Source organism: Pongo abelii, chromosome 4 (assembly GCF_028885655.2).
Source record: "Pongo abelii isolate AG06213 chromosome 4, NHGRI_mPonAbe1-v2.0_pri, whole genome shotgun sequence".
In the NCBI taxonomy this organism is placed as follows: Eukaryota; Metazoa; Chordata; class Mammalia; order Primates; family Hominidae; genus Pongo; species Pongo abelii.
The window spans coordinates 70865306-70874429 of NC_071989.2; the positions used below are offsets into that span (position 1 = coordinate 70865306).

The 9124-nt window shown below is 39.2% G+C and overlaps 1 long non-coding RNA gene across 1 annotated transcript in view; it reads left to right on the forward strand.

Annotated features, from left to right (window-relative positions):
* The window catches only part of LOC100432862 (uncharacterized), a 153631-nt gene extending 146708 nt beyond the window's left edge, over positions 1 to 6923 (forward strand). The window contains exon 4 of the long non-coding RNA XR_008525283.1: positions 6495 to 6923. This is a non-coding gene — a long non-coding RNA (uncharacterized LOC100432862). The remainder of the gene's footprint in view (positions 1 to 6494) is intronic.
* Positions 6924 to 9124: the final 2201 nt, after the last annotated feature.

Sequence of the window (9124 nt, forward strand, 5' to 3'; positions counted from 1 at the left end):
GACTCCCTGGCTCAAGCGATTCTCTTGCCTCAGCCTCCTTAGTAGCTGGGATTACAGGCACGCACCACCATGCCCAGCTAATTTTTGTATTTTTAGTACAGATGGGGTTTCACCATGTTGGCCAGGATGGTCTCAATCTCCTGACTTCGTGATCCACCTGCCTTGGCCTCCCAGAGTGCTAGGATTATAGGTGTAAGCCACCACGCCTGGCCAACCACTCTCTTAAATCTAATCTTTGTGTGTGGATGTGAGGTAGTAAGCCTTGTGAAAATGCAAAACTCATAGAAGATGTAGCACTTTAGGTAGGTTGCCACCACCTCTGAATTTCTTTATATATTTTTAGTCTATGCTGTTAAGTATATATATATATTCAAAAACACATCTTCCTGTTAAATGCTTTTCTAAGACCCTTTTTATCCATCAAAATGTGTTTTGCTTTAAAAACTGATTTGTTTGATAAATATAAACACAATAGCTTTCTTTTGATGAGAATTGTTGTAATGAATTTTTCTCATCCCTTAACTTTTAATCTTCTGTACCATTATGTTTTAGATATGTCTCTTTTACACAATTGGATTTTAACAGCCAATCTAAGCATCTCTGTGATTTGATTATTGGCTTTAGTCCATTTATATTTATTGTGATTGTATACATTTGGTTTTATTTCTACCACATTATTTTCTGCTTTTAACCTGCCATATTTCACTTTGCTTATTTCCCATCCCACATGAAGTATTCATGTTATATTTGTTCATATCATGTGTACCAGATCTTTACAGTCTATCCACCATGTTTCTTAACTAATCATTTTTATTTTCTGTCATTGTATCTTACTATCACTCACAGTGACCCACTTGTGGAATTTGTGCTTCCCATTCTTACAACTTTAGGCTCTGTGGTAAAAGTTCTGATTCCCAGGGGATGAATGCTGCCACTGGGGGATATGATGAGAATCCCATTTTGCTTTAAACTATGTGGCTGCCAACAGATCTCTTAGGGCTCCTCATCTGAAGAAGCCAGCAGGCAAGGGAAGGACAAACCATCTTTGCAGGAATAATTTGCATTGATCATTTGGAGGAGATTCAGCTAGTATAGCTGCTGTTACATAATGAAGAAAAGGAAGAATATGTTTCAAACTCAAATGAACTACTGGGGAGTCTCTTGATACTCTGTTGCCTAATTTGGATGGTTAATGGGTAAGTGCAATAGACACAGTCTCAGAAAGGCATGGTAATCAGAGACTTAAATCCTCAGTTTCCATAGTTAAGCTACTAAGATCATGAGAGGTGCTTGCTAGGAGTGAAAAGAATCAGAATGTCTAGGAAGGACATCATGAAAACTAGTTGTACTCTTAAACCTAACTACAGTTGATCCTCAAGGACTTGAGAGTTAGGAGCGCTGACCTCTGAGTAAGCAAAAATTCACATATAACTTTTGGCTTTCCAAAACCTTAACTCATAATAGACTACTGTAGAGAAGGTTTACCAATAATGTAAACAGTTGATTAACACATATGTTACGTTATATACACTGTATTCTTATAACAAAGCAAGCTACGGAAAAGAAAATGTTATTAAGAAAATCATGAAGAAAAGAAAATATATTTACGGTTCATTAAGTAGAAGTGGATCATCATAAAGGCCTTCAGCCTTGTCATCTTCATGCTAAGTGGGCTGAGGAGGAGAAGGAAGAGGAGGAGTTGATCTTGCTGTCTTAAAGGTGACAGAAGTGGAGGAAAATCCACACGAATTGGCCCTGCACATTTCAGACCTGTGTTGTTCAAGGGTCAACAGCAGTTGCAGCAGCAGGAATAGCTAACTTTCTCCACTAACTCCTTACATAAGATTCCCCAGGAATTAAGACCAACCAGAAACCTGTTGATGCTCTTCCCAGATGGTTCAAACTTACCACAAAATGCAAACGTAAATGGATCTGGCTAGTTCAAGAGGGCAGTCTGCAGTGGATGTTGTTCCTTGCTGCTTGGAGTCCCCACCTCCTAGACCCCTTTCAGGACCAAGGCACTCATTTCCCCACTGCTGTGTGCATTGGCTGCTGATAGCCCACTTCTGCCTCCCTCTGGAAATTGTCTTTGGCCAAAAGGGGCTATCTTTCCCAAATTTTTGACCTCTTTCCAGGGGCAACCTGCATTCAATAACTGGCTAATGTTGAGGTACAAAAGCCCAGTCTAATTGTTTCAATTTGGGATAATTCTTAAGGTCCATTCCAGCTCCACAGATCCTTGAAGGATCAACTGAGGTCTCTGTTGCAACTGCATCACTGTATCGTCTCGTTACTAATCTCATTTCTTTCATGTCCTTGAGGTGTTGCACCTTAAAGCACTATCCAATAAACCTCCTACACGCAAATCTCCATCTCAGAATCTGTATCCAAGAGATTCTACTCAAGACATCATCTTTTCCAGATGATACTTCTTTTAGTGTAGATTACTGGGTTTCTATCCTAGTTTTTGTTGTTGTTGTTGTTTTTTTTTTGTTTTTTTTTTTTTGCCTATATCTTGGATTATAAGCTCACCTTCAATAGAAAGCTTCCTACAAAAATTCTTTGTAGCCTAGACTGTGGAAGTGTCACTTCACAGTGATTTCCTATTCACTTCTACCAGGTACTCCAGTGATATGACTGTCCTAGGATTAATTTTTATGTAAATTTCTCATCTTGACAGTTTCTAAATCACTACAGAAGTTTACATTCTAACTTTAACACAGCATGAGGCAAAGGTGTGATATTTTTATTTCTCTGGGAATAAATTTTTTTCTTTTTCATAGTTCAGAACACCAAATTTCATCATCTCCCTGTTAAGGTGGGCAGATTTTTTCCCTATGCCCCTAATTACTGAGGCCATATCCCTTTGAGCATCCCAGCTTCATGAAGGGGTATTAGCTCCCAGTCAGTGTCTCATAGGACCCACATCCTCATATCTTGGCCTGATTGTATGTTAAAGCCCAAACTACTAGCTATTACTGAATTTGATAACCACCCATGGGGAAGATTCAGGATCAGATTCTAAGCTTATAGCTCTTAATTTCAGGCATCTTGAGATTTCCATTTATTTCTTGCAAGTTGATATGCATTAATATCATTTTTAACGTATTGCCAGAATTGGAAATTACTGCAAAGTAGCTGAATGTTTCCTTGAGCTAGGTTTTAGCAAGGAATGGAAATCATGAAAATACTGACCTTGGAACTGAAGGAGGAGAAATAACAGACTGAGAAGGAAATAAAAGAAATTGAAACTGTCCCTCTCATTTCCAGGACAAGCCCTGATTGGCTAGGTATTCATCAGATAGAAACTGATCTAGAATCCTAGTGGCCTTCATTTATCTCCTTCATGGGACTGTGAGTTCTTGAGGGCAGAAACTGTGTCTTGTTTGCTGCTGTTCCCCTTGCATCCCTGGAATCATGCTTAGCACATAGTAAATGTTCAGTAGACACTTGCTGACTGAATGAGTCAGCAATAAAGCAGAGCTGTGCCAAATGACCAGATATTAAAAAACAAGAAGCAAGAATATAGCATAACATTACATTAACACAAGTCTAAGGAGAACAATAAAAAATAATAGAAAAGGAAAATGGTAATTGAACTATCATATTTATTTGTTTCCATATTGCTCCAACAAATATTTATTGATTATCCATTATTGAACCTGGCATGGGGAATATGATGGCCAGCAAAAAGAAGGACATGGTCCCCGCCCATGTAGAAATATCAGGGGAGGCAGACCTTAAATGAATATGCTAATGAACATAAAAATAATAGAATGACCAAATCTTCTGTTATCCCAGAACAATCTGTGTTTATACCTATTGTCTCAGTATAATTATTAATAGCATCCTCATTCACTCTAAAACGTATCCCAGTTGGATGGTCATCTTGGCTATGACTGAGAGGTACATGGTGTTAGAAAAGTGTAAAAAAGGGAGAGTTGCTTGCTCAGAGAGAAGAAGAAATGCTTCTTTGGAAGAGGCAAGACTGAGCTGAAAAATGGAGGATGGAACACGTGGGGTGTGTGATTGTGTAGGAGTGCCAGCGGGGAGACCCTAACAGCCATAGAGAACAGCAGGCGCAAAGCAAGCCACATTCAAGGAATAACAGAAGGCCTGTCTTGCTAGGTTATCACAGGCAAAAGGTATCCTACAGAGGTAGAAGACCCAGAACATTCAGGCCTTGTGGGCATCTTATGAATTTTGGAATTACCTCTTCATCATTTAATAAAAAATGGAGGTGGGAGAGATGGGAAACTTAGCATTTTGAAAAGATTCCCTTTGACTGCTGTATAGAGAACAGATTTAAGAAAGCCCGCAAAGCTAGTTAGAAGGTTACAGTACTAATGCAATTACGAGATGATAGCTTGAGATAGAATGGTGATACAGATAAAAGAAGTGGATTTGGAATGAGTCTAGAGGGCAAAATGAACAGAACTTGGAAATAGATTGGCTATAAGGAGGGAGAAATAGAAAAGTATGTCGAAGAGATTTGTGGCTTACACACCTGGGTGGATAGTGATGCAATTCACTGAGCGAAGCAATGCAGCTGGTATTAAGATGTAGCACATCTATCTATCCATCCATGCATTTGTCTCTTTAGGAAACCATCATTCCTTGCCACCTGGTATATGGCAGGTACTGTAGGTAATCACAAATACGTTTACTATGAAATAAGGAGTAAAAGCCTACAAATATGTATTTTATCAGTTATCATACTTTCAGCTGCAAGTAATAGAAAACTCAATTCAAAATTGCTTAAACAATGAGAACTTTTTTAAGTCCTAAAATAGGAAGTCCTAGCTTTGTTGATTCAGTGGCCCTAATGACATCAAGGATGTTCATTCTTTCAGTCTTTCTACTCTGCCATTGTTACTCAATTGACTTTTCCTGGATTAGTTCCAAGCACATGATAGCATTCAGCAGCAAAATGATGATTTTTTCCCATGTATTTCTTTTTCAAAACTAGGAAACCTTCCCTAGAAACCTCTCAATAAATTTCTCTTCATATCTTAGTGCATGGAATGGTATCACAAGGGTATGCAAGGGACTGGCTAGAGGAATAGAATTTCCATGACTTGTCCAGTGAAGCCCAGGGCCAGGTGGAAAAAGATGACTTGCCAAACAAATTTGGGGGCTTATTTACAAAAAGAAAGGATAAATTGTACGTTGGGTGCAACCTAGATGGTGTCTGCTATATCTATGGAGCAAGGAAGTATATAGTATTGTATTAGGAGCAAACAGAGTAGTTTAGGAGATGGAAGAAGAAGAAGTCACCTTGGAGATTGGAGGAGAAGAAATATTTCCAAGGCTGGGAAAGATTATTAGGTTTATGTCACTCTGAAGGCAAAATCTGAAGTCTAAGATTACAGCAGCACTTAAAAGAATACTAGCATAAATCCATCTTCACCCATTGATTCTCCTGATTTCAGGCATCCTTGCCAGTTTCCTGAATTCTTCCGAAGTCACATAAATATTGTTTCTTATTGCTTCTAAGCTTCACTGAACTGAAAGAATGGTTGAATGGTGTTTTGCATAAAATACTAGAAATATTTGTTACTTAGCTCTGGCTCAATCCAAGCCTGACCTGTTTATGTCATTACTGCCAGAATAATTTCTCCAGCTCTTGCCAGATTTGGAGTTGTCAGGATAATAATTTATCCATCTTGTCATCAGATTCACAGCTAGTTTGCCTGACTCTAGGGGAATCTAAATGACTATCACTAGACATGGTGTGCAACTTATATTTTAAATGCATTTGATTCCAGACATTCTCCCACTGCCACACCCCAAATCCAGAGACTTACAAAACTACTCTTGCAATACCATTTTTTCCCATTCTAGAAAGTGCCACCACGCCCAAAGATCAGTTTTCCTCCAGTTTTCTTTAAATGCTCACTGAAATGACTGACAATATTCACTGAACACAGTTACTAAATCAGTCCCCCAGGTCTCTAGGCCCAGAGCTCTTCCTTACTTCCACATTTCTTCCATCCTTACTTCCCCACCTAACCACTCTCAAATCATTCCTGTTCTCCAAAAGAGTCTTGATTTCCCAGATTGGCATATTACCTTCTTATTTTGCAAAAGACCAATTTTGAAGCTTCTTAATTTAAAGACAAAAAATCTCCATATTTGCTTTCAAGGACAACCAGAAGTTACTCAGCATGTTTCTTAATTCATCCCCTACAGCTTCCCCTCTTACCAATGGGTCCTTTTCAAGATGTTAACTACAAGTATTAAATTACCCTCCTGACGTATGTATCTTTTTCCTCTTCCTCCAAGGAATGCTTGGAAAGGAATCCAATTGTGGGCAGATGTTAGGTTTTTCTCAAAAGCACTCTGTGTCAAATAACAAGACACAGTTATAGTTCAAATAAAAATACTAATAGTGATTTTCATGATCAGCAAGAGTGCTAATTACTGGCTTTGAAAGGATATCATAATGGCTTTTTACAATTATACTCTATTATTCTTCCTTTCTTATTCTCTAGTCAGTGTTCCTAATTGCACTGCCCCTGGAAAACGCACGGAGAAGAAATACAGCAAACTACGTGAGATGGTGAAACACTCTAGCAACTGCAAGCAGACAGATGGGATCTGGGAGGTAATGCAGGGTCACAGGGCAGTTACACCAGGATATTTGGTTCTTTCCTACTCTCCTTTCCCCACCATCAACACTATATACATAACCGCTAGTGAATCAATTTATCTACATATCCCAGATATCTAGGACTGGTTGAGGGGGGTTATCCAAGAGAGTCACAGTGTATTACCATTTTGTTATTAAGTACAACCAGACCAACAGAGAACTGATTAACTCAACCACTAAACTTTATGTTTTCCCCCATCATCTATAGAATTGATTTTACTGGATTTTGACATGTCAGTTTATCACTTACTTTATCCTTCAATGAAGGACACACGAGGGAATGGAGTTATTAAGCTTGTTCTACTAGCTGTGGGGATGTTGTTGAGGGACATTGTTCATGACGTTATGTTGTGTCATTTTTATGAGGACTCAATGGAAGGACTTTTGTCTGATTTCAGTACTGGAAGTAGTCATACTTCTCCTGAGCAACCTTTTTCTTTCCCCTTTTTAAAAATCTCATCGTCTCTGTGAATCATGTCACTGATCATTTTTGCTCAGGACCTTAAGGTGTGTGTGTGTGTGTGTGTGAATAGGCTCATTCATTACTCCATCCTATTTTTCCCTATACTTACTTTATACTGTTCCAAGTGTATTTATTTTTTTACCCAACAGAAATTTATTTCTGGTTCACATATTTGCTGAATGCAGGTATTTTGCAGGTGACATTCTGTGAGGTAATTTGGGGCCTCACAATCTTTTACTTTTTTTTACATTTTTAATTTTTATGGATACATAACTGTTGCACATATTTATAGAGTACATGTAATATTTTGATACAAGCATACAATGTGTCATGATCAAGTCAGGGTAATTGGGACACCTTCACCTAAATCATTTCTTTGTTTTAGGAACATTCCAATTCTACTTTTCTAGTTATTTTGAAATATACAATAAATTATTGCTAACTATAGTCACCCTATTGTGCTATTGAACCCTAGATCTTATTCCTTCTATCTACTTGTGTTTTTGTATCTATTAACCAGCCCCTGTATATTGCCCCTCACCACCACCCTTCTCAGACTCTGGCACCATCATTGTACTCTTGATCTCCATGAAATCAGCCTTTTTAGCTCGTATATATGAGTGAGAACCTGTGATATTTGTCTCCCTGTCTTTCACCTGATGGATCTACCATCCTCTAGGGCCTCCCATCCTCTGCATGGCATCAGCACAAGGGTGAAGAGGGAAGATAAAGGATCATGCAGGGAGTTTCATGGACTAGGCCTGGAAGTGCCATATTCTACTGCTGCTTGTGTTCCAGAAGGCAGCCGCACAGCCACAAGGGATTGTAAAGGAAGCTGAAAAATATGATAGAGCATTGTGTCTGGGAAGAGAGGGAAATGGGTATGGTGCATGACTAACCAGTGTTTGTCACAGCACAGAAAGTAAGGTATAAAGGAAACAACTCACTCTGTGTTCCCTAAGATAGTTGTGCTAATAGCATTAGCAGAATTGTTAATGTTAGGAGAAATAACAGTTAATTGTTCAGGTGTGGAACCCCCAGGGTGAGCCGGGAATTCTCTCTTGAATGACAGTCTTCCATTTTGTCTCTTCTTCTTAGTCTTTTCTGCCATTGCCTTTGTTCAGATCTTTTCTACCTTGTATCCAGCTTGCTGGAACCTCCACCTTCCTGGCCTGAAAGAATTAGCTTGAGAACATGTATCATGTTTGCTTTCTTCTGCAAGTTGGCGCATACATTTTATTATTACCTAATGCTGCGTAAAAACTCATTCCAAAACTCAGTGGCTTAAAACAGCAGTAATTTTTTATATCTCTCATGGTTTCTGTGGGTTAGGAATTTGGGGAGCAGCTTAGCTGGGTGGTTTTGGTTTGGGGTTTCTTATGAGGTTGAACTGAGATATCTGCTGGGCTTTGCAGTCATCTGAAAACTTACTGGGGGCTCAAGGTGGTTTACACATGTGGATGGCCAGTTGGTACTGGCTGTTGGCAAGATGTCTCAGTATCTCTCTAAGCAGGCCTCTCTTCACGGCTGCTTGAGTGACTTCATGGAATGGTGGCTGACTTCTCCCAGAATAAATGATTTAAGAGCCAAGGTTAAGCCATATGCCCTTTATAACCGGGCCTCAGAAATCCCTCACTGTCACCTCTGCCATACTCCACTGTTCATGTGAATGACCCTGATTCAGTGTGGGAAGAGACTATGCAAGGCATAATACCAGAAGGCAAAAATCACGGAGGCAATTTGGGAGGCTGGCCACCACACAGACTGCATTTCAACTATGCACCTCCCTCAATCTCAACTTTTTCCATACTCTCTCACTTTCTCTTCCACTTTCTGTATTCAGATCAAAGCCCATCTCTTCATGAAGTATGCCCTGACCACTCAGCAACTAGCACTCCCATTGCAATTCATTGTTCTTGCCACATATATGGTCTTTATAATTTAACACCCTGCCTTGAAGATGTACACGTGTGTCTTTTCTTTCAGATGTAATTTAAAGAATCATACAC